Below are 27761 nucleotides of genomic sequence, written 5' to 3' on the forward strand. Positions count from 1 at the left end.
TAAGATTAGGGAATTTGAGTTAATGACTATTATAAATTGCTCCCTAAACCAAAAGTACAAGATAAAGATATTTCATGTATTACATGCCACACGCCTATGTGTCCCATGCAGAGGGACATGGGCACACACACACACAACACACACACACACACACACACACACACACACACACACACACACACACACACACACACACACACACACACATACACTATAATTTTCTGAATTTGGTAGATATGTATTACTCAAAGTTTGAATTCTTGCCTACCATTGTCCATAGATCTTTAATGATAAAGTCAGTGGCAGACATATTTGGATCATCTCTATGTCTGAACCAGTGATAATGATATTCACTTTAATAATAATAGGCTCTATATGATGCTCCTTTGGAGACAGCGATAACTCTTTCTCCTACATTAATATTATTACATTAGACAAGATGGTAACAAGTAAAATTGTTGATCATAAACTAAAACTTAAGGTACTGCTTATGACATCACTAACTGATGTTTCCTAAAAAAATGTGAAAATATTCACATGCATAACAGATAGGAAACCCTCTGTTCAAAATGCTGGTGGGACCCACTATAAAGTACAAGAGGTTCTGCAACTGTCCCCTGAAAATCATGTAAGGTTCCAAAATGTACTTGATGTACTCCCTGTAAACAAGTACTCAGTTATTTTGGGAGAATTCAATTCCTCCTCAATAAACTGGAATACCTATACTTCCAACGCAGAATACACCCAGAAGATCTTATCTGGTCCAGATTATAAAGAAACCTACTACAGGACAGAGTATTCTTGATCTGGTCCTTGTGAATATCACTTCTTCATGTATTATTCCCCTGATATCTCTTTCCTTGGTTAAGTCAGATCATAAACTAATGATCTTTACATTCAAAATCTCTAAACTCAATGAAAACAATACTTCATAATTTAAGTATTTTTATATGTGCTAATCTCATAAAATTCTATGATGGTTTCTAAAGTTCGATTATAGCAGTATTACCCCAGACATTGCCACAGCAGGTAGCTTCCCATTTAGTTAAATGTATTGAACTTGCGGTCCTAACAAGATCTAAATATGATGGGAATTTTAAAAATGAAGAAAGCTGGTTTCCTACTAACATAAATAAACTCTGTAATAAAAGAAAAAAAATCATTAATGTGTATATCAGAGTAAAATACCCTCATATCAAGGATAATATTACAAAATTGACTAAAAACCTAAAAAAAATATATTGGGTCTAATGAAGCTGCCCATGAACTTAGGTTAGCATCTGAGGATAAGGATATTAAGAAATAATATACAGCACTGCTCTGAACGTCTTTCATAATGACACCATCTACTTTGACCAAGTAGACATTTGCCAGCATACTAGCAAATAAATTCAGTGTGACTTTTATCCCAGAGATGATTATCAAAGCCCACTTATCCCTCAATCACTCAGATCACCAATCATCACTAAAAAAGTGTGCTGAAGGTGCTTTCCAAGACTAAAGATATTTCCTCCATGGAATTAGATGTTTTACCTGCTTGTTTAATAAACAGTACTAAATTAGTAGTTTATTGGCCATTTTGGGCTAATTATCACTTTAATTTCCCTGCTATAAAAAATGCAATTGCGAGGTTTTTGCGCTTGTATACAGCTCAGCAAGCTCCTGCCTGGTGCCCTGCAGCGTTCTACAGCAGCAGAGAGACAAAAGAGAGACTTTGGAGTGATTAAGTATAATTTGTCTGCATTTTCTTGCTGCCTTTAGCTAATTCCACCTAAAATGTCGATTTTTTTAGAGTTTCTTTGATTTAAAAAGCTTGTTTCAGCTGCATATTGTACTTATTTTACTGTCTGCACTTTAACAAAGTTTTTTTTGTGTTTAAATTACCTGTTTAACTGTTGTAGGCTACACACTCAAGTGTGATAGCCATTTCTGTGCATTTAAAGTGTTTTTTGATTGTATATGCTTTATTTTCTGAAAAAAAAACAAAAAACAAAAAAATATATATATATGTATGTATATATATATATATATATATATATATATATACACACACACACACTTGTTTCCCGCCTTTCTAAGCTAGTATAGTCCAATTTTCAGGTTAGTGCTGAATTCAGGGCTGTGTTACAAGTTTCTGAGTTTTTCCATACCTTACTTGGATAGAAGGAAGTTTATCTGTTCACCTTTGAGAGAGGGGAGATTTGAGCAGCATATCTGTTCCCGGAGGAGTGGTTTCAGCCCACAAATTAGTAGTTTATTGGCCATTTTGGGCTAATTTCTATCTCTTTCATTTCCCTGCTATAAAAACTGCATTTGCGAGGTTTTTGCGCTTGTATACAGCTCAGCAAGCTCCTGCCTGGTGCCCTGCAGAGTTCTACAGCAGCAGAGAGACAAAAAAGAGACTTTGGAGTGATTAAGTATCATTTTTCTGCATTTTCTTGCTGCCTTTAGCTAATTCCACCTAAAATGTCGATTTTTTTTAGAGTTTCTTTGATTTAAAAAGCTTGTTTCAGCTGCATATTGTACTTATTTTGCTGTCTGCACTTTAACAAAGTATTTTTTTGTGTTTAAATTACCTGTTTAACTGTTGTATGCTACACACTCAAGTGTGATAGACATTTCTGTGCATTTAAAGTGTTTTTTGATTGTATCTGCTTTATTTTCTGAAAAAAAAAACAAAAAACAAATATATATATATATATATATATATATATATATATATATATATATATATATATATACTTGTTTCCTGCCTTTCTAAGCTAGTATAGTCCAATTTTCAGGTTAGTGCTGAATTCAGGGCTGTGTTACAAGTTTCTGAGTTTGCCCATACCTTACTTGGATAGAAGGAAGTTTATCTGTTCACCTTTGAGAGAGGGGAGATTTGAGCAGCATATCTGTTCCTGGAGGAGTGGTTTCAGTCCATAAATTAGTAGCTGATTGGCCATTTTGGGCTAATTTCTATCTCTTTCATTTCCTTGCTATAAAAACCGCATTTGTGAGGTTTTTGTGCTTGTATACAGCTCAGCAAGCTCCTGCCTGGTGCCCTGCGGAGTTCTACAGCAGCAGAGAGACAAAAGAAAGACTTTGGAGTGATTAAGTATAATTTTTCTGCATTTTCTTGCTGCCTTTAGCTAATTCCACCTAAAACTCCGATTTTTTAGAGTTTCTATGATTTAAAAGGATTGTTTTGGCTATATATTGTACTTATTTTACTGCCTGCACTTTATCAAAGTCGTTTTTGTGTTTAAATTAACTGCTTAACTGATGTAGGCTACACACTTAAGTGTGATAGCCATTTCTGTGCATTTAAAGTGTTTTTTTGGATTGTATCTGCTTTATTTTCTGAAAAAAATATATATATATATGTATATATATATTTGTTTCCTGCCTTTCTAAGCTAGTATAGTCCAGTTTTCAGGTTAGTGCTTAATTCATGGCTGTGTTACAAGTTTCTATGTTTGCCCATACCTTACTTGGATAGAAGGAAGTTTCTCTATTCACCTGTGAGAGAGGTGAGCTTTGAGCAGCCTATCTGTACCTGGAGGAGTGGTTTCAGCCCAGAAATTAATAGTTTATTGGCCATTTTGGGCTAATTTCTATCTCTTTCATTTCCCTGCTATAAAAGCCCCATTTGCAAGGTTTTTGCGCTTGTATACAGCTCAGCAAGCTCCTGCCTGATGCCCTGTGGTTCACCTGTGAGAGCGGGGAGCTTTGTGCAGCCTATCTGTCCCCGGAGGAGTGGTTTCAGCCCAGAAATTAGTAGTTTATTGGCCATTTTGGGCTAATTTCTATCTCTTTCATTTCTCTGCTATAAAAATCACATTAGAGTGGTTTTGGGTGCCGGGCAGCGCCGGTTAGCTAGGGTATAACTATTCCGGGCTGAACAAAGTCTACTCTTCAATTTTTCCCTTGGAACTAGACAAATTTTCAACTTAAGCACTCAATCCATTCACTTATCAGCCCGGCACTTGCTCAAAACTCATAGCAAGCATTAATAAACCTTAGCATTAGACCCCCCCCATACTGTACATAAGGACAAGGCTCTCTATTCGACTTTACCAGCCAATCAGTAAATATATTCACTGTATCTATCCAGGCATGTCAAATGGGCAGTTTCAGGTGTACTTTCCAGTCCAACTGATGAATCTGGGCATTTTGAAGCAATGTTACAACTGCCTCATGTACACAAAGACAACCCTCTCCTCCTACCACCAAACTCTAATACATGTGAGAGATGCAATTATACAGCCAAACTGGAGGCTAAGCTCTCTCAACCCAAGACTGGATCAGACAGTCAAGAGGAGAAGGGAATTACTTGCATCACACCACCAGTCTCACATAGACCTATGAAACCAGCACCGGAAAAAAACACACATAAATACATGAAAACATACTCGGAGGCTCTAAATAAAAATCTGCAAAAGCAACAGAGACATCCAAAGCAGACATCCATGCAACCTTCACCCCCCCCAACACAAACCATGAAACACATACTTCACAAACCCAGTGTGCCATGCAATCAGAGCCCTTAAAGCAAAATAACATACCCAACACACTAGTAATAGATGACTCTATAGTCAGGCACACTGATGTCCCACTCACTAGGCTGAACAAGGAGAAAGTTACTGTTAGCAGCCTGTCAGCTGCCAGGATCCGCCACATAACACAAACACTCGGGTCACTCCAGAACAAGTACACAAATACGACTCTGTCATTGTCCATGTTGGTGTGAATGACCTGAGCCATACCTCCCTGGACTACATGAAAAGAGACGTGGAAGAGCTCTCTGATCACGTAGCCCAGGCCGGAATGACCCTGACCTTGAGTAGCATCCTGCCCTCACCAAGAATGATATCACGGTATAAAGAAAAAATTATCAATTTCAACAATTGGCTAAGCTTCTGGTGTCATTCAAAGGGGATCCAGTGTCTGTCCGCCTGAGATGACATGCTCGACAAGCTACGCTGCTTCACTAGAGACGGCTTGCACCTGTCACCCTAAGGCTTTCGAATACTGGCCAAGGCTCTTGCCACCCCCATAGTGCCTTTTTTAGGCAAGGCTCAAAAGGCAAACCCACCACCATAAATAGCACAAGTAACAAAAAACTGAGGGTAATGCTACTCAATGCTAGAAGTCTAAACCTCAAAATGCATGCACTCGAGGCACTCCTCAGTATGGAGAAAATTGATATATGTACAGTAACAGAAACCTGGTTTAAGGCTCCAGAGAGCACCCCAGCACTACCAGGCTACAACTCATACCATACATTTCGGCCACAAAACCTGGATCAAAATACAAAAGGTGGGGGTGTATCCATATTCATCAAGGATACTCACATCTCCAGGTTAGTGGCACAGCACGATGCTTCAGAGATCATCCACGTGCAACTAACAATGGGCAAAACTGCAATTCAAATTGTAGCTTGCTACAGATCACCCACCATGTCCCAGGACCCCCATTCTGTGTTTCTGGAAACACTGGGAAACATAAAGGTCCTACCAAACACCATGATATTGGGTGATTTCAACTACCCAAACATTAACTGGGAGAACTACTTAAGTACTAACTCCCTTGCCCAACATTTCCTAGAATTTATAAACTCAAACACCCTGGATCAACTGGTCAACACCCCCACCAGAGGTGACAACATATTGGACCTGGTCATCACCAACATGGGTGACCGGTGTTCCACACCAGAGGTCAACCCCTCATGGGTTAGATCTGACCATAAACTAATCACTCTGGATATCCACATTCAAAAGCAAACTTCAAGTTACTTAAGACCGAGGTGAAAAGTTTTAAAGCCCCAATGCTAAAGGATAATGCTGCCCAAGCTGCAAAATCCTTTACTAATGCACTCTATGGGCACCTACAAGAATGCATGGACCATGCTATCCCAAGCAAAACCAAGACTTACTCCTCCAAGAAAAGGAAACCAGTCTGGTGGACCCCTGCCATAAACAAGCTACACAATAAAAGGAGGAAACTAGTACAGAAAAGAGCAAAATCCCAAGAAGGGAAGACATCCCTGATCAGTATCAGCAAGAAACTATGATCCCTTATAAAATCATCCAAGGCTAGCTTTGAAAGAAAAATTGCCAAGAACTTCAAAGATAACCACAAGGCATTCTTTAGCTATGTCAAGAATCTAAGTGGCAATTCTCAGATCTGCTCGGAGTTAGTGCAGAATGGCACAAAATACACTGAACCGACCAATATAGCCAACATCCTGGCAGACAGGTTCAGTGCAAATTTCACCCCCCTCTCACCCCCAAAAGGGCCCATAACCCTACCAGAAGAATGTAGTGCCCCTGAAATCACAGACACTCAGGTTAAAACAGCCCTCTTCAAAGCCAAAAACACAGCATTAATGGGACCGGATGGTGTCCCAGGTTGCATCCTACATGAGCTCAAAGATGAACTAACCCCTCACCTAAACACACTGTTTAAACTCAGCCTCTCCAGAGGCTACGTGCCCACAGAGTGGCACACAGCAATGGTTATTCTGCTCCACAAAGGTGGAGCTACAACTGACCCCAGGAACTATCGCCCTATAAGCCTGACTAGCTTGGTCTGCAAGGCTATGGAGTGCATCATCATGGATCTCATTAACAGAGACATTGGGAACCTCTAAACACTGGACCCTACCCAGTTCAGCTTTGTAAAGGGCAGATCATGCCTCCTAAACCTGGTGGACTTCTTTGAGACAGTTACCAAGGCTATAGATGAGGTAAAGGTGGTCCACACAGCCTACCTAGACTTCACAAAGGCCTTTGACACCATTCCCTATTCTGGTATTATAGACAAGCTCACCAGCCTGAACATAAACCCCTACATCACGAGATGGGTTGCCAACTGGCTCATGGACAAAACCCACATGGTAAGAGTTGCGGGAGCTAGGTCTGACTCTAAACCAGTTATAATTGGTGTTCCCCAGGGCTCAGTCCTAGGACCCCTCCTGTTCGGCATATACTTCTCAGAGGTACAGGCAAGCACAGGAGGACTATAGCTGTCCAAGTTCACAGATGACTGCAAACTAGGGGCTATAATTGACTCTCTGGCTGACACAGACATCCTCCAAAAGGGTCTCACGGAGACAGATACCTGGTGTCAACACCATGGCCTCATGCTAAATGCCAAAAAGTGCACAGTCATCATCTTTGGAAAAAACAAAGTACCCACAAACTACCACATAGGTGGTAGTCCCCTAAATACGGAAGATATAATAAGGGATCTGGGGACCCCAAGTAGATAGTAATCTCTCCTTTGATAATCACATTGCCAAAGTGGTTAGAAAATCCTTCTATGTGGCCCACCTAATCACAAAAGGGTTTGCATCCAGATCAAAAGAGGTCATTGTGCCCCTCTACTCATCACTCATCAGACCCATCAGAGAGTACAACACCCCATTTGGGATGTACCTTACAAGACACCTCCAATAGCTGAAAAGACCACAGAAGTACCTCAGCAAGATGATCACTGGCCTCAAACAGATGCCCTATGCAGCTCGACTGAAGTAACTCCAGCTGTACTCAGTTGCATACCACCTGCTCAGAGGTGATCACTGCCTGTCATACAAGGCCATGTCCAACCCAAAATTGATGGACATGCTCCACCTAAAGAAAACCATATCCCCACAAGCCACATGCTCTAGGGATCTAAACCTCACCACAACAATAACTAGGACATGCTGGAGGGATAGATTCCTGTCCCAGAGGCTTCCCATGCTTTGGAACAAGATTCCAATCTACATTAGGTAGAGCTCCTCACTGACACTCTTCAAGAGAAACCTTGAAGAGTGGATGGGAAACAGAAAGTTTACTCTGGGAATCACTTCAATGGCTCTGCTGGACAGAGGCACAGGGAACTAATCTAAGGGGGCGGCGAAAGCCAACACATTCTGGCTAGGCTTATAAATGCCTTCGGGCAGATAGCCTAGTACCTACCTATGAACTTATGAACAGCTCAGGTAAAGCCATTTCTTACACTATTTAACCTGAGTTTGTCCCTAAGATATAGCATGCAATGGTAGAAGTGACGCCACTGAACAAGTGTGACACCATCACTAACTCCAAAAACTGTACGCCAATCAGCCCAATGACTCTTATTTGCAAAGCCATGTAGCAGATTATAACTGACCTGATAAACTGTGATATTAAAAATCTGATCAGGCTACACCAGAACTTTGACTTTGTCAAGGATAGAGCCGGTGTAATTAATCCATTTAACTTCTAAAAAGAGTATCACAGCTATCAAAAGCAGTCCTGTTGCAGTGTAACTTGACCTGGCCAAGGTGTTTCTCACTATCCCCCATGCTATGTGTAAAGATGGATGCAACTTGGCTAAAATAACCCACATGATGCAGGTAGCAGGTGCCTCATTAAAGAGTATGAAGGTGACCAGTGGTATCCTGCAACACTCAATGCTGGGACATCTTTTGTTCAACTTTTACTTTTCTGATCTTCAGATCATGAACCAAGGCCTCTAGCTAACCTAGTTTAAACTGACTGCTTGTAAAACAATGGCAACTATTAATGTCTTAATTATGAAATATCTTTCACCATCAGAAATTGGTCTTACTCTCTCCATGGATGCTGGATTCACCATTTTAGAAATGCTGGACTGAAGTAATCATGTGAGTCATTCAAGATGAGTTATCCCTGTTTAGGAGAGTGAAAGCAGTAATATAAATAATGTTCTATACTTTTTAAACTGCTTTTTTTCAGAAACTATTCATTTTCATTTTTAATGTAGATTATTGACTTCTTAGGTTTACTATCAGAATGTGGAATGCTACTTACACAAAACTGGGATCGCTGAATGTGTGTTTTCCAATTTCTGCAATGCCAATCCAGAAATGTTCGAATCCTCATTAGTGAATGGTTGTGGTGCATTCACTAATGTGGGATTGACATTCTGATATCAGATTGTATTACAGTGGGGATCGGGAAATTTACCCTTTTCTTCACTTTAGTGCGATCTTGGAGATGGAATATATAATATGCGGGGAGTGGGGGCACAGCCCCCCACATGGGGAGTGCAGGGGAAACGTTATTGGTAACACAGACTTTTGACAATGGAACTTCTAGTGTTCGAATGTCAATTACCATTTCTGACAGTTTGGTAATTCCTTATTAGTTTTCTAAAATGAATTTGATCAAAAAGTGGGAAATTGCTTTGATTTTCCACATTTTGATAGTAAACTGACTTCGTAGACTGTCCTTTGGAAGAAGAGATTCAAGAAAAACAGAAGTTAAGGAATAGTTTGAAGTCACACAAATAATTGTGCAGATTTTCTGTGGTTGTGAAAATTGCCATATTTAGTTACTTAGTTAGTTTAGTTAGTTAGTTAGTTAGTTAGTTAGTTAGTTAGTTAGTTAGTTTGTTATTCATGTATTTATTTTACAGGTAAGTGAACTGGATCTCTAGAGCACTTTTTCAGTCATAGCCTAGTTACAGAAACATACAAACAGATAATCGCACACTGAGACAGTATTGCACTAGCTCATCAGATGAGAATATACATACATATAACTATAAGGATATATGTCAGAAAACTGACAAACTACAACGTAAAACTGCAAAAGTTCAAAATGTAAAACACCAACCTTCAAAGCACCTACAAAAAAACTCAAAACCTTTTTGTAGGGGAGCAAGCCTCACTGTACCCACACAGCCTCTGCATATTATATATACCAACTGAGCTGTCACTCCACATTGGGGGAAAAGAACAATTACACGATTCTCAGAAATACCACAAACTAACAAAAAATCTGGTTTGATATTTTGTGTTTCAAACATTTGCAGTTTGTTGATGTGGACTGAAGATCTTCTGACACAGATCCAACTGCAAATGTATATGTTTTATTATTATGTACACCACTACACCATGGAGAACTCCAGATTTTATGAAATGAGGTAGAAACTGCCTCAGTTTAACAGGAACCCAAAAAAAATTTATAATGGAGATAGTCAGCAAAATATTTCAGCATAGAGGGTCTCAGTTCATAGAGAATCTCGCTTCATTGACCAGGACAGGATGGTTGACAGAATCAAAAGTCTTTGAAAGATCTTTGAATGAAAACTTCTCCTCTGAGTTGCCCAACCTCTGTATTAGGAGGTAGGCTGTTTGTGAGGGCTGCAAGTATCACACTAGTTTTATACCCTTTATTGAAGCTATGCATCTGGCTGTAGCAGACCTCTCAACTGTCCTGAATTACTCGTTTTTTACCGAGTTTTGGGGTCCCAATAATGGGTTGCCAGGATTCCCGACTGGCACCCCATTATTTCCGATTTTTCAATCTATTATTTTTGATTTTTGCACTTTCAGAGCTGACATCATCACGTGAGCGATGATGTCAGCTCCGTCAGCATGCTGCGCATCTGTTTGAATACTGGGAAGCCGTTCAGGAAGGATTTCTTCACTTTAAAGCTGCGTGTACATTTTAAAGCCATTTGGGAAGGCTTTACTCATTTTAAAGGTGCGCGTACATTCTAAAGCCATTCAGGAAGGATTTCTAAAGCCAACTGCCATTCGGGCAGTGAAAGGATTGGCCATGCACTTTTAAGGTACCGTTTACATTAAGGAAGGGTGTGTGTGTGAGTGTGTGTTGTGCTATGTGCACTACTTGCCAGTATTTATATATAGGTAAGACAAAAGGAAAACTTTTTAATTGTATTAAAAGACATGCATATGCTGTTAAAATAAAAGATGTAAATAGTGCATTTTGTAAATGTTCTGCTTTGTGTGGTTCTTTCAACAAGTTTTTAAGCTGTTTAGTTGAAAATGTTGATGAGAATTAAGGGGGTGCTGACCTGGAGAACTATTTGGAAATTTCAGAAGTAAAATGGCAGCTAGATTATGTGCTAATATGTGTCTAATTTTTAATGAAGCTATTAATATTAACTGTATTTTAAAAGGAAAAAATGGTTAACTTGTGCCATATATAAATATAGAGAGTTCTTTTTTATGCATTTTTTGCTCACATGTCAATATGTATATATGTGTGGACATGGGTAGATTGGAAACTTTAAATTGGCCATAGGTGTGTGTATGTGAATGCGAGTGTGTGGTATGGAAGAACAGCTGTGGGAAGGTAAGCCACCTGGTGGTATGAACATTGGCTGTGAATTGATTGTCACTGTTGAAGTTGACAGTGCCTTTTAATTTGTGTGTGTGTGAAAATGCCCCCAACAGGATACATCTGGTGGCTAGAGGTACTCAAGCTCAAACCCTGTACCTTAAGTACAGGTAAAAAGAGCCTAAAGTCCCTAGCCACCAATACTTGTGAATTTATGCCTCACATTTTTGTTCTGTCCCTCATTAAATTTCTGGTTTTCAGGATTTGTGATAAAACAAAACCTTTTATTCTAGCAAATTTCTCTGTTTATAAGATCAGTATGTGAAATGTGTCCCTGTTTTGGGGCTGTATTCCCCCATTATTGGCTTTGTTCTGTGTTTTTGTGCTAAGAGGTTGAGAGCTATGGTGAGAAGTGAGAACTGAATTGATACCCATTTAAGTTTATCTTACTGTGTTTCAGGAAACTGCTGATTTAGCTTAGTGGTATGTTGTTCTGACTGTAATGCACAGGGTTCTGTGTTCAAGACTTGGCAGGGAAAAGCACAGTGATAACATATTTTATGCAAGCAACTTTCCAAAATTATACAAGCAATGTTTAAAATGTGTCCCTGGTTTTTGGCCTTTTGCCCCCTCCCCCCAATTGAAAATAAGTGCAAGAAGCTGTGCAACATGCCTATGGCTTACACTACTGTGATTTTATATATATATATATATATATATATATATATATATATATATATACATTTTGCGTGTAGAAGTAGACTGTTATCATGGAAATGTTCTAAATAGGGCAGTTTTACCATTATTGGTGCATGAATTTTGCTTCATTGCCTACTGGAAAAAATGTTCAAACAATAAATTTGAAATGCAATTGTGTGTGGAAGAAGACTTTTATGATGGAAATGTTCTGAATAGGGCAGTTTTGTCATTATTAGTTCATGCATTTTGTTCATTGCCTACTGGAAAAATGTTTTAACAATAATTTAAAATACACTGCCTGTAACTTAAGTCTTACAAGTGTGCTGTATTATACAAGGAATATAATTTAATAAAGTCAGGAAGGTGTATCAAAGAATGCATGTATGTTTCTTGTTTTGTGTGCAAGGGGCCCCTGGTTTGAAAACAGCCCAAAGGTAATCTTTATCCACCACTGGCCAGATGCATTTTCTTTGGATGTGGTGTGAGTTTCAAGGCTATTTCAATGAATGTGAGTTTCAAGGGCAGAGAAGTTTTAATGCCAAGTCTACTTTCATTGTGAGACAGTATTGCTTTGTTTAGCAGATACCTATTAGTGTTTGTGCATCATGCTATACAATGTAAAAAAATAAAATTCAAATAATTGTAGAAGTAAAGCAGTATGCATACATTAGTGTTCATGGTAAATGGGGTGAAACAGCCAGGTAAGGGGACATTGGAATGGCTGCAGGGGGACTCTGGTGCTATATTTTGGTTCTGTCCTTCAATTTGTGTTTGAAAGTTGATATCCCACAATTCCACTGGAGTGGGAGGGGTTGTGTAATTATGTATGCAAGTTTTACATTAATCAGTGTACAGATTTGTACCTATTTTTCATGTGCCTTGTCCAGATTTTTGATGTTTCCAGGTTGAGAGGTATGGACTGTAGAGCTAATTGCTAACTTTAGTGTGTGCCTTTAATTGCATAGTATTACTTTCTCCAGAAACGTGGTTAAATATGACAGAACAGCAAGAGGCCTAAAGGCTACTGACTTGTCAGATGAGCCTAAATTGTGTTTAGAGATGAAAATAATATTAGATATTTTCCTTAAGTCAAAGACCTGAAGTTAGAGGCAGCAGTTGATAATATGCATTAGTGAAATGGCAATAAAGATAGTGCATGCCCACAGAAGCTTAGGGAAAAGGAAAAGGTAAGTCAAACCCTGCTAGGCTACAGTTATGAATTTCTAGTAACCCTCAGTTTACTTTGGATAAAGATATTTCTGAGAACTGGAAACTGTATTAAAGACTGTCTGTTGTGATTGCAGGCAAACCTGGTAGAAGTGAATATCTGCTAGCTACTGAAATGAGATGTAAAGTATTACTCAAAAGTTTCAGCTAGCTTCTTTGCTTTTGTACATTTTGCTATTTTAGCAAGTCTTTTACAATGATTTTGAATTAGGGAATACTGATCAGGGTCCCATTTAAGTGAAGGATTTATGTACTTCTGCCAGTCTTTTTATGGGTAACAAAGAGTGGTTTAGGTTCATTGCTGATTCAGGGTACTGCCTTACCCATAATGCTATATTGCAGTCAGTCTTGGAGGAGTCGTTTGACTAATCAGTATTTGCACAAAAGAGATGAGTCTGAGTGCCCCAATGCAAGATTCTGTGTGACACTGTTTTGCTTCAGCAGTGGTGACGTTCAACACAGAAAGCCGATGTCACAGTACATTTGGGCACTAAATTCAACAGAACTGACTATAAATGTTTAGCATCTGGAGGAGTACAGAAAAATTCTGGATTAGGCCTTGATATGCCTGAGGCTAGTTGGACGCATGGAAGCCATACAGGGGAAGTAGGCAGACTTAGCCTCTCAGTGAAGGTTAAAGTTTCTCATAAAATAGATTCTTAGATCAAATAGAATTTGTTTTGATCACTTTCTTCATAGTTGACTGTAATACAGGAAGTGGTTCCTAGGTAAACATTAACGTATGCATACATGAATAAGACTTTTTTTTGGCATTCAAAAACAAGCAAGCATGCTTCATGCTCAAACATGTTGAGCTGAGTAGCATCCTGCCATCAAACAGAATGATACCACAGTGCAAGGACAAAATGATTGACTTCAGCAATTGGCTAAGCTACTGGTGTCATTCTAAGAGGATCCAGTATCTGTCTGCCTGGGATGACATGATCGACAGACCACGATGCTTTGCCAGAGATGGGCTGCACCTGTCACCCTTGGGATTCCAGATAATGGCTAAGGCTCTTGCCACCCCATAGTGCCTATTTTAGGCAAGGTTCAAATGACAAACTCACCACCGTAAAAGGTACAAGCAAGGAAAATCTGAGTGTAATGCTACTCAATGCTAGAAGTCTAAACCTCAAAATGCACTCACTCGAGGCACTCCTTAAAGTGGAAAACATCGACATCTGTGCAGTGACAGAGACCTGGTTCAAGGCTCCAGAGATCACCCCTGCATTACCAGGCTATAATTCATACCACACCTTTTGGCCACCTAATCTGGACTGAAACACTAAAGGCAGAGGCATGTCCATATTCATTAAGGATATCCATACCTCCGGGCTAGTTGCTCAGCATAATGCATCCGAGATTATCCAAGTGCAACTAACTCTGGGCAAGACCGCAATCCAAATTGTAGCTTGCTACAGACCCCCCATCATGCCCCAGGATTCCCACTCTTCATTTCTTGATACACTGGAAAATGTTAGGATACAACCTAACACCATAATAATGGGCAATTTCAACTACCCCACCAATAACTGGAAAAACTTCTCATGTACCAACTCTCTTGCTCAACATTTTCTGGAATTCATAAATTACAACACCTTGGATCAACTTATCCACACCCCCACCAGAGGCAGCAAGAACTGGTCATTACTAACATGGGCAACTGGTGTTCCACACCAGAGGTCAAATCCTCATTGGTCATATCCAACCACAAGCTAATCACTCTAGACATCCACATCCCACCCCACCCCCCCATTAGGGAAACCACAGTAAAAAATTTCTTCAAAGCCAACTTCCTGCTTCTTAAGACAGAAGTGGCAAACTTCACGACACCCATGCAGACAGACAATAGAGGTACGACTGCTGAATCCTACACAAATGCACTTTATAAGCACTTCCACAAGTGCATGGATCGTGCAATCCCTAACAGAACTAAGATGCTATCCTCCAAAAAAGGAAGCCAAGCTGGTGGTCCCCTGCCATAAACAAACTCTACAACAGAAGAAAGAAACTGTTACAAAAAAGGAGTAATATCCCATGATTGGAGGAACTCCCTGGTCAGCTTCAGTAAAAAGCTGAGATCCCTCATAAAATCCTCCAAAGCTTGTTATGAAAACAAAATTGCCACTGATTCTAAAGACAATCGCAAAGAATTCTATAGCTATTTCAAGAATCTCAATGGCAACACTCAGATCTACTCTGAGTTACAGCACACTGGCACTAAATACACAGAACCAACTGATATTGCCAACATCCTGGCAGATAGGTTCAGTGCTAACTTTATCCCCCCTCACCCCCTAAAGGGCCCATCTCTATATCGGAAGAATGCAAAGTTCCTGTAATCACAGATGCACAGGTAAAAATCACACTATCCAAAGCCAAGAATACAGCATCCATGAGACCTGGCAACATCCCAGGCTGTGTTCTACATGAACTACAGAACGAACTGGCACCCCACCTAAGTACCATGTTCAATCATAGCCTCACCTCAGGCTTTGTGCTCACTGAATGGCACACAATGATGGTTATCCGACTCCAGAAAGGTGGGAGCCACCACAGACCCCGGGAACTACCGCCCCATTAGCCGGACCAGCCTGGTCAGCAAGGCTATGGACCATATCATCATGGAACTCATAAACAATGACATTGGTAATCTCCAAACTCTGGACCCCACCCAGTTCAGGTTTTTAAAAGGCAGATCATGTCTCCTAAACCTGATAGACTTCTTTGAAGCGGTCACCAAAGCCGTAGATGAGAGTAAGGTGATTCACACAGCCTATCTAGATCTCGCCAAGGCTTTCAACACCATCCCCCACTCTGGAATTATAGATAAACTCACTAAACTAGGTATAAATCCCTATGTCACAAGATGGGTTGCCAACTGCCTCACTGACAGAATCCACAATGTGAAAGTAGCAGACTCCAAATCTGACTTCAGACCAGCGACAAGTGGAGTACCACAGGGTTCAGTCCTGGGTCCTGTCCTGTTTGGTATCTACTTCTCAGAAGTACAGGCTAACACAGAAGGTCTTTGGCTAATGGAGTTCGCAGATGACTGCAAACTAGGTGCCATAATCGAAACTCCTAACAATATGGACATCCTACAAAAAGGCCTCACTGAGACAGATGCCTGGTGTCAAAGCCATGGCCTCAAGCTCAATGCCAAAAAGTGCACTGTCATCCCTTTTGGTAAAAACTCTGTACCCATGAACTACCACATAGGCGGTAGTTTACTTAACACCAAAAGTGTGATAAGAGAATTAGGGACACAGGTGGACAGTAGTCTCTCCTTTGATAATCACATTGCCACAGTAGGAAATCCTTCTATGTGGCACACCTCATCACAAAAGGTTTCTCATCCAGGAAAAAAAGAGGTCATTGTTCGCCTGTACTCGATACTCATAAGACCCATTATAGAGTACAACGACCCCTTTGGTATGTACCTCACAAGACATCTACAACAACTAGAAAGGTCACAGGAATACCTCACAAAGAGGATTACCATCCTCAAACAGATGCCCTATGCAGACCGTCTCAAAAAACTCCAGCTTTACTCCGTCACATATCGCCTACTCAGAGGCGATCTCTGCCTAACATACAAAGCTATGTCAAACCCAGAGCTGTTAGACATGCTTCACTTAAAGAAATCCCAATCCCTCTGAGCTACATGCTCTAGGGACCTAAACCTTGTCACCACAATAAACAGAACATGCTGGAGGGATAGATTCCTGTCCCAGAGACTTCCCATACTCTGGAACAAACTACCTATCTATATCAAACAAAGCTCCTCATCAGCACTCTTCAAGAAAAATCTTGATGATTGGATGGGAGATAGGAAATTCACCCCGGGGATCACTTCTGTGGCTCTGCTCGACAGGGGCACAGGAAAATAATTTCCTTGGGTGGTGAAAGCCAGGGTACCTTTTTGGCTAGGCTTATATAGGCCTTAGGGTGAATAACCTAGTACCTACGTATGAACCAATGAGAGAGTGAGACTAGTAAGGTACTGATGCTGTTTTTATCCTTAACACTTCCTCACATATTCTTTTATGTGGCTGCTGGCTTAGGCAAAGACTGTACTGCTTTTGAACTGATAGTAAAATTATGTTTTAATCACAAGAATGTATAATTATAGATGACAGAGATGTTATTCTACACAGCAAGCAACTGGGCAGTGGAAGCTACTAAAAATACAGACAATGTTCAACAGAGATATATGCCAAACATAGTTTCAGACCCTCAAAACTGCAAACAAATATCTGTCAAGCCCAGTCTGCAAGAGTTGCTACCAGATAAAAAGTTATGTACTCCCCATAACGTCCACCTGGATTGTGCATTTTCATTCTTCCTCAACTGATAGGGCTTGGATTCGAACCATCAGATCTGACTTGGCTGTTGCAAAAGCTTGTGGCAATACTGAACTCTCGAGTTTCTCCCTTACCCAGAATATACCAACCCAATTACCTCAGCTCTTGGTTGCTGGCTAGAGCATAAAGAAATAATTTTTATACAAATAGACATAATGTAAACATTGAAAAAGGCTAGACACGGCTATATCTGGAGCTTTATAATGTCATTGGGTCGGCATTTGAGGAAGAATGAAAATGGACAGCACAGATGAAATGTTATGGTGAGTACATAACTTCTTTATCTGATGTTGTCAATTTTCATTATGTCCTCAGTTGATGGGACAGAGTCACCAGCTACCTAAATCCTAGGGTGGACTCAAGGAAGGATATTCCTAAGCACCACTGAGCCAAATGATGCTCTAACTTTGGATATCAAATCCACTTTTTAATGAGTGATAAAGGTATGGGAGGAAGCCCAAGTTGCTGCTACATACCTTTCATCAAGCTCTTGAATGAAAAACTGAGGAAGTTGTTATGGACCTGGTTAAATGAGTGCATATTTACTTGGGAAAAGGGATATCCAATTTGTTGTAAATAAAAGAAATGCAGCCAGTGAGCCATCTGGCTAGAGTAACTTTGGACACTGGTTTAGCCAGTTTCACATCAGCAAATGAAACAAATAACTGTTGTTCTGATGTCCTTTGTTCTATGTAAATAGAAATGCAGTTGCCTATGAACATCCAATAAGTGTAATAAATATTCTCCCTTGTCTATATAATTTGGAAAGAAAACTGGTAATTTGATGAACTGGTTAATATTAGACTCTGATACTATTTGAGCAAAAGTAAGATGCATTAGCTCATAATGTAACTCTATCTTTATGAAAAATTAGATAAGGGGGCTTCACAAATAAGTCTTGAATTTCAGAAGCTTGTCTGGCAGAAGTAATGGCCACCAAAGCCAATGTTTTCCAAGAAAGAAATTTAAGATCACAGTCATGTGCAGGTTCAAAGGGTGGATGGACCAAGGCTTGTAGTACCAGATTTAAATCCCATGGAGGAATAGGATCTTTAAACAGAGGTCTTAACAGAAGTGTGCCTCGTAAAAAGGTTTACAAACTTTATGAGAAACGAGTGAGGAACCATCAAATCTAATATGGAAATTAGAAATTACTGACAACTGATCTTTAACTGTTGAAGAACCGGCTCCTTGATTAAAAAGTAACATCAAGAATGCTATGAACTGGGGCAGAAAAGGGTTCCACATGATTTTGAAGTGCCCAGTGCACAAATCTTTTCAATTTACTAGAATAAAGTTTCCTTGTAGATGGTTTAAGGGAAGATAACAAAATCTGGTTGACAGATGACGAGAACATAGACTGTCTGGCTATTACTGGAAATGGAGAAACCAAACTGTCAGATCAAGATTGGAGAGGTCTGGATGTATCATGCCTGTTGGGTGAAAGAGCAGATCTGGAGTTGGGTCCAGAATCCAGGGTTGATGAATTAAATGAGGCCACATGAAGGGGAACCAAATCTGTTGAGGCCAATAAGGTGCAATGAGAATGATTTTGCTATTCAACCTGGCAGCTGTAAGAACTTTGGGATGACAGAAATTGGGGGATAAGCATAAAATCGTGTAGAACAGCATCACTCAGTGATTCCCCATGAGGGGATTAGGTAAAAGTAGCTGCTGCACTTGTCATTTAGGAGGGATGTAAAGAGATTGCAGCAGACCTGGCCCAATAAATTATAAATGAAGGTTATGCAGTCCTTGAGCCATCTAACCAGAGTAACCTTAGAAACTTGCTTTCCCAGAGTAAAAGAAGAGAATGAAACAAAGCTGATCAGATTTTCTGAATTCCTTTGTTCTGTGAAGGTAAAAATGTAATTGTGAACATCCAGCTAATGCAGACATCACTCACCTTTGTATGAAACCTTGGGAAAAAATACAGGAAGTTGTATAGTCTGGTTGATATTAGTGTCAGATACTACTTTTGATAAAAAGGAAGGATTTGTTCGCAAACACACCCTGTCCTTATGAAAGGTTAGGTAAGGAGGCTTGCAAGATAAGGCCTGTATCTTAGATATCCTCCTAGCAGAAGTAATAGCAATCAAAAATAAGGTTTTCTAGGATAAATACTTCAAATCGCAGTTTGTGGATGGTTCAAATGGGAGATTAATTAAAGATTGTAGCACCAGATTCAAGTGCCAAGGTTTAGAAGGATTCTCGTATGGAGGTCCCAGCAACAAGGTTCCATTCAGAAAGGCTTTGCAAAATTTGTGGGACATTAGAGCAGTATAATTTAGACCATTTTGAAAATTTGAAATTGCAGCCAAATGAACTTGTATAGTCAAGGAGGACACTCCTTCCTCAAAAAGCGATGTTAAAAATTTCAAGACCTTATGAACTGGTGCAGGATATGGGCCGAGATTATTGTCTGTAGACCATTTTGAAAATGTTTGCCACTTGCTGCTCTATAATTGTCTAGTCAAAGGTTTGTGGGAGGCCAAAACAATTTGTTGAACTGTGGCAATGAGGCTAGTATACCTGGCAATCATTGGAACTGGAGAAGCCAGGCAGTGAGCTTTAGATTCGTATAAATGAGTCCCTCTGGATGGGACAATAGGTCTAGAGCTGGGTCCAACGTCCAAGGTTTCTGAATTAGATCATGCCAAATAAAGAGAACCCATATCTGTCGAGACCAATATGGAGCAATGGGAATTATCCTGTTCTTTGACCTGTTGGCTTTCTTCAGAAACTGTGAAATTAAAGGAATCAGGGGAATGGCACAGTAGACCAGGGGGCCAATCATGAAGGACAACATCTCTCGGTGACTCCCCTGGAGGGGGGATCAGGGCAAAGTAGCTGCTGCACTTGTTGTTCAGGGGGGATGCAAAGAGATTGCAGCAGGCCTGGCCCCAATGACAGAATATCCTTTCCACCACTAAAGGGTTGAGAGACCACTTGTGAAGCATCAGGATGCTCCTGCTCAATTTGTCTGCAATTACGCTGCAGCTCCCTGGAATATGCATTGCAATTAGAAAGTGGTTGGATGAAATTGCCTATTGCCATATACTGAGTGCTTCCCAACAAAGAGGGTAAGATCTGGTTCCCCCTTGTTTGCTGATGTACCAAACCATTGACATGTCTGTTTGTATTGCAATCGTTCCAGAGGGGAGGATTTCTTGGAATGCTTGTAATGCCAAGAGTACTGCCCTCATCTCTATAACACTGGATGTGCAAACTGGCCTCTAACTGGGACCAAGTGCCTTGGACTGTCTTTGCCAGATAATGCCCCCCCCCCCACGCTATTCAGGTTGCATCGGTGGTCACTATGGTTTGAGGCTGAGCAGGGACAAATGGGAGGCCCAATAGAATCTCGTTGGAATGAAGCCACCAACTCAGGTCCTTCTTGCATGAACTGGTGATCAGTATCTGGTGGGACATTGGCTGATTCAATAATGACCATTGTGATGCCAAGAGCCATTGTAGAATTTGTATGTGAAACCTTGCAAGGGGAACTAAAGTGACGGTGGCCACCACAGATTCTAGAGCCTGTAACAATAGTCTTGCAGTCACTGTTCTGTTGTGAATAATCTGTCTGACTTGTGACTTTATTCTTTGAAGTCTTTCTTGGGGTAGAGATGCAATACAGGTGCTTGTATCTAACACCACGCCTATAAACTCTAAATGCTGTGGTGGCTCTAGATGGTATTTTTCATAGTTTACAGTGATCCCCAGCGAGGAGCAAGTTTGAAGAACATAGTTTCTTGCCCGCACCAGTAGACGTATGGTGGTTGTGGTAATGAGCTAGTCATCTAGATATGGAAACACATGGAATCCTTGCAGTCTGAAGTGGGCTGCTACCACTGCCATGCATTTGGTGAACATGCTGGGGGCTGTGGTGAGACCAAAGGGTAGGGCTCTAAACTAATAATGACTGGCTCCCAACTGGAAGCCCAAAAATCTTCTGGAGCATTTGTCTATTTTTATGTGATAATACACATCCTGAAGATCTACTGAGCACATCCAATCATCTTTCCCTAAGAACAGAAGTATAGACTGAACTGTCACAATCCATAATTTGGCTTGTTGAACTGACTTGTTCAGGACACTGAGATCCAAAACTTGGTCTCCGGTCCCCTATTTTTTTTTGGCAGTAAAAAGAATCTTGAGTAAACTCTGGATCCTATCTTGTCTGGTGGGACTGCTTGGATGACTCTTTTCGAGCAGTCTTTGAATTTCTAAAATGTATGCATCCCTGTGACTGGGTGGAACATCTAGGATTCTCTTTGGTTGTTTGAGTTGTTTTGAAAAGGGAATATTGCAACCTCTGGTTATAATCCTCTGCACTCAATCATCCATTGTTATGTTTAGTCAGGCAGGTAGGTGCAGGGATAGTCATCCTCTGACTGCCTCCAGAGGATCGCAATCGGGCCTCCATTCAGGAGTGCTGATAGGAGTTACCAAGAAACGAATTCCTGGAACCCTGACTTTGCTGGCCATCACTGCCTCTAGCACAGCGTGTTCCATTGTAATTCCCCCCCCTGCCCAGAGGGGAGTCATTATCATGTGAGTCCTGGAAAGGCCCTTGGGACTTCTTGAACCAGCTTCCCACTCCACTGGTTCCTGGAGTAGGGCCGTTGAGGAGTGGAAAAACATACTCCTATGGCAGAAAGGGTCTTTCCATTCTTTTCACATCTGGCAAGGGTCTCTTTAACTTTGGAGTCAAAAAGGGATGTCCCATCAAAGGCAGCATTGATGAAAGAAGACTTAAACAGCTCCACAAACTCACATAAGTGCATCCAGGCATGTCTCCTCATGGCTATGCCAGTACCCACTGCCCTAGTCTTCCCTTCAGCTACATGTGCAATGAGCCTCATGGACGAATTACATAGTGAATCAAGGGTTGCCAGCTGGGAAGTGACTTTATCGTGAATGCCCTAAGCTACAGTTCCTGTTAAAGTGTCGGATATCTCCTTTATCAGATCTTGTTGAAGTCTAGTGAAATGTGCCAAGAAGTTCAAGGACCTAAGTGGGAAGGTCAATGAAGTGTATATGCACTTCCCAAATCTATCCATCGTCCAAGACTCTTTATTAGGAGGATGAATAGTAGGACTTTCATCAGCAAGATACTTTTAGTGGCTGCCCCAGTCACCATGGCATCTACTGGTACCCCTTTAGTCCAATGTTGCTGATCCACAGCAGATGACAAAATATGGTCTTGTCTATTGAGGATTGGCTCGATGGAATCAGGAATCTTCCAAGTCCACTACGCAATCAACTTAATCAGATCGTCAGTGGGTGGAGAGATTTAAGAAGTAGATGGTTGGGCAAGGAAATCCTCTAGGTATACTGACTCCTCTGAGGAAGGCTGTTGGGAAGTCCAGCCATCCCTCTACTTCAGGATCTCTAGAATGTGAGACATCTTCCGAGGGTAACTTTGGGGAACCTTTCCCTTCATCAAAGTCAGTATCTTCTGTGCAAGACTCTTCAGGGGAGTCCAAGTGCTTCCTCTTGCACTTTCTCTTCAGGGGTACCTCCTCAGTGGGATGGGCCAGGGAGGTGTCTAAAGAGGACAAGACTTCCATGGTTGAGTCCTGAGGTTTCTGTGTCTGTTGTCCCAAGGTAGAGGCTGGAGGTAGCTCTGGGCAAGGGGAAGGGCAGGGATGCTGTTCCTATGAGACTGTGAGCCTGTAGTGGACAAGTCCCTCTCTATGGCCCAGAAAGCAGCCCCCCACCTCGTAGAGGAATGGGAGCCTGGAATTGAAATAGACTCCTCAAGTGGAACAATAGTATCTCTTCCTTCACACTCCAACAGGAGTTCCACAAGGCTCTATACTGGGTCCCTTACTTTCTAATGTCTTCATTATTTTCTTCAGTGCATTCCTAATACCAAGCTTGTCCAATATGCGGACGATTCCACCATAATTTGCTACACTCAATCTCTCCCCAAACTCATGCAACTAACACAAGATGCCTTCTCTTGTACTGAGTCTTGGATGCTGAATAATCACCTTGCTCTCAATGCATCCAAAACCAATATCATGATCTTTACCCCATCTAAAAACACCTCTATCGATAAAAATTCCTTCTCCATAGTCAGTCAGAATAAGATTCCCATTGAAATAATCTCCCAAAAATTCCACGTGTTATTATTGATGAACATTTAAAGTTTGACATTTATATACAAACTAGTATTAAGAAAACACACCAAAAGCTCGGAATGCTGTATCGTCACAGCCATTATCTCACTCTCTCATCCAAACATCTTCTTCTTTCGGCTGCTCCTGTTGGGGTTGCCACAGCAGATCATCTGTTTCCATTTCTTCCTGTCCTCTGCATCTTGCTCTGTCACACCAATCACCTGCATGCCGTCTCTCACCACATCCATAAACCTTATCTTAGGCCTTCCTCTTTTCCTGTTATCTGGCAGCTTCATCCTTAGCATCTTTTTCCCAATATACTCTGCATCCCTCCTCAGCACATGTCCAAACCAACGTAATCTTGCCTCTCTTGCTTTGTCTCCAAACCTTCCAACCTGGGCTGACCCTCTTATTCCTAATCCTGTCCACCCTCATCACACCCAGTGCAAATCTTAACATCTTCAACTCTGCCACATCAAGCTCTGACTCCTGTCTTTTTGTCAATGCCGCTGTCTCCAACCCATAAAACATAGCTGGTCTCACTACCCTCTTGTAGACCTTCCCTTTCACTATTACTGGAACTCGTCTGTCACAAATCACTCCTGACACTCTTCTCCACCCACTCTATCCTGCCTGCACTCTCTTCTTCACCTCTCTTCCACACTCACCATTACTCTGAACTGTTGATCCCAAGTATTTAAACTCATCCACCTTTGCCACCTCTACTCCCTGCATCCTCACCATTCCTCTATCCTCCCTCTCATTCACACACATCTATTCTGTCTTAGCCCTGCTGACCTTCATTCGTCTTCTCTCTAGAGCATATCTCCACCACTCCAGGGTCTCATCCACCTGTTCTCTACTCTCACTACAGATCACAATGTCATCTGCAAACATCATAGTTCACGGGGACTCCTGCCTGATCTCACCTGTCAACTTGTCCATCACCACTGCAAATAAGAAAGTGCTCAGAGCTGATCCTTGATGTAATCCCACCTCCACCTTAAACACATCCATCACTCCCACTGCAGACCTCACCACTGGCACACTACCCTCGTACATATCCTGTACCACTCTTACATACTTCTCTGACACTCTCGGCTACCTCATACAATACCACAACTCCTCTCCAGGCACCCTGTCATATGCTTTCTCTAAGTTCACAAAGACACAATGCAACTCCTTCTGACCTTCTCTGTATTTCTCCATCAATACTCAGAGCAAACATTGCATCTGTAGTGCTCTTTCCTGTCATGAAACCATACTGCTGATCACTAATCATTGCCTCCCTTCTTAACCTAGCTTCCACTACTCTTTCCTATAACTTCATGCTGTGACTAATCAATTCAATCCCTCTGTAGTTACTACAGCTCTGCTCATCACCCTTATTCTTAATCGGTACCAAAACACCTTTTCTCCATTCCTCAGGCATCCTCTCACTTTCCAAGATTTCATTAAACAATCTAGTTAAAAACTCAACTGCCATTTCACCTAAACACCTCCATGCTTCAACAGGTATGTCATCTGGACCAACAGCCTTTCCATTTTTATCCTCTTCATAGCTATCCTTACTTCCTCCTTGCTAATCCACTGCACTTCATGATTCACTATCCGCACATCATTCAACCTTCTCTCCCTCTCATTCTCTTCATTCAATCAGCCCATCAAATTACTCTTTCCATCTGCTCAACACACTCTCCTCGCTTGCGAGTACATTTCCCTCATTATCCTTTATCACCCTTACCTGCTGCACATCTTTACTAGCTTGGTCCCTCTGTCTAGCCAATCGGTACAGGTCCTTTTCTCCCTCCTTACTGTCCAACCTTTCATACAACTCTTCATACGCCTTATTCTTAGCCTTCGCCATCTCTCTCTTTGTCATGCACCTCATCTCCTTATACTCCTGTCTACTTTCTTCATCTCTCTGGCAATCCCAATTCTTCTTCACCAACCTCTTTCTCTGTATACTCTCCTGTACTTCCTCATTCCACCACCATGTCTCCTTGTCATCCTTCTTCTTTCCAGATGTCACACCAAGCACCTTTCTAGCTATCTCCCTTAATAGCTCTGCTGTAGTTACCCAGTTATTCGGTAACTCTTCACTGCCATCCAGTGCCTGTCTTAACTCTTCCCTGAACTCCACCTCACAATTACCCTTTTTCAATTTCCACCATTTAATCCTTGGTGCTGCCCTCACACTCCTCCTCCTCTTCTTAATCACCAATGTCATCATACAAACCACCATCCTATGCTGCCTAACTACACTTTCCCCGGTCACCACTTTACAGTCTCCAATCTCCTTCAGACTGGCCCTTCTACATAAGATATAATCCACCAGTGTGCATCTTTCTCCACTCTTGTATGTCACCCTATGCTCATCCCGCTTGTTAAAATACGTATTCACCACAGCCATGTCTGTCCTTTTCACAAAATCCACTACCATCTGACCTTCTGCATTCCTTTGCTTAACACCATACCTACACATCACTTCCTCATCCCCTCTGTTCCCTTCACCAACATGCCCATTGAAATCTGCTCCAATTGCCACTCTCTCAACCTTGGGGACAGTCATCACCACTTCATCCAACTCACTCCAAAATTTTTCTTTCTCATCCATCGCACACCCAACTTGTGGAGCATATGCACTAACAACATTCATCATTACACCATCAATTTCCAGTTTTCTAAACATCATTCTATCCGACACTCTTTTCACCTCCAAAGCACTGTTAGCATACTGTTCCTTCAGGATAACCCCTACACCATTTTTCCTCCCATCCACAGCATGATAAAATAAATTGAACCCACCTCCGATACACCTAGCCTTGCTCCCCTTCCATCTGGTCTCTTGCACATACACAATATACCAACCTTCCTTCTGTCCATAATATCAGCTAGCTCTCTCCCTATACCAGTCATACTGCCAACATTCAAAGTTCTGACCCTCACTACCAAAGTCCTAGCCTTTACCTGCCTTCGGGCATGCCTTTCCCCTCTTCTCCTCTTTTGGCCAACAGTAGCCCAATTTCCCCCAGCACCCTGTTGGTCAACAGTACTGGTAGTGGTCATTGTTAACCCAGGCCTCGACCGATCCGGTATGTATATCTGTACTGTTGTCCGCGTGTATGATTTGGCAAAATTTTACGCCAGATGCTCTTCCTAACCCAACCCTCCCCATTTATCTGGGCTTGGGACTGGCAAAAAAGTGGCTGGGTTCCCTCATCCAAACATATACTCTCTATTTCCTACCTTAGCCCCACTGTTTTGTATGGAGCCCCTCGCCTTACCAACCTTCAGTCCTACCTAAAGTCAAAACTGTCATCCTGCTACAATAAAATCTCTACGTTTGCTACTGGGACAAAATCCTCCACTCACCACTGTGATGCACTCCACTCCATGAACTGGTTAGAACTCCCCCACTATCTCTCTTACATTCATCTGCTAAGTGCTCACAAACTCATTTTCAAACCCTCTAACTGCCCTTCCCTCTCCTCCATACTCACCTTGCATCATCCTGACAGACTACTCAGGTCCAGTAACCAGAACCTCCTCGAAGTGTACAAACCCTTACATGCACCTGGGCAATTTTTCCTGTCTTTCTCCCTTGCTCGTCTATGGAATTCACTTCCCTCCCACATTTGAATCACCCCAAACCACTCCGCCTTCAAGACCATACTCCATTCCCATCTCTCTTCTTACTGGGAATGCTCATACTCTCATCCCACCTGACTCCCTCTATATCATTTCTGCTCCCCCATCCTTTTTTTCCTCCTTTCTCAAAACCCAACCTAGTGACTCCCTCCATTTCATTTCCACTCCCTCTCCCTTTTTCCTTCCTCATAATTCACCCTAGTGACTCCCTTCATTTCATTCCCACTCCCTCTCCCTTTTTCCTTTCTCATAACTCAACCTATTCATCTTTCTCTCTTCTACTCACCTCCTCTAATTCTTCCTCCCTCTCACCTCATGAAACTTTGAGTGCATAAATTCCTGCACTCCAAATTATACTTATGTACTCCAAAATACTTATGTTTTCATTTAATTTAATATTATGTTACAACATCTTGCTCAAATGTTATTATTCTGTCTTCTATATTACTGTGTTGCTCAGATGTTATTATTCTGACTTCTATATTACTGTGTTTTAGTAATTTTTGAAAATTGTACTGTACTTGTTAACTTTGTTGATATTAGCTTTGTAATAACTGTATATGGAGCTTTTCTCCCCGGGCCTACTTTGAAAACTGGCT

At 41.3% G+C, this 27761-nt stretch overlaps 1 protein-coding gene across 1 annotated transcript in view; it reads right to left on the minus strand.

The window, feature by feature from the left end:
- Positions 1–27761, minus strand: part of SPEF2 (sperm flagellar 2) — a 2540087-nt gene that overhangs the window by 1395935 nt on the left and 1116391 nt on the right. The gene's annotated exons all lie outside the window — the stretch shown is intronic.

This window comes from Protopterus annectens, chromosome 1.part0 (genome assembly GCF_019279795.1).
Source record: "Protopterus annectens isolate FY-2018-M chromosome 1.part0, PAN1.0, whole genome shotgun sequence".
NCBI lineage: Eukaryota > Metazoa > Chordata > Ceratodontiformes > Protopteridae > Protopterus > Protopterus annectens.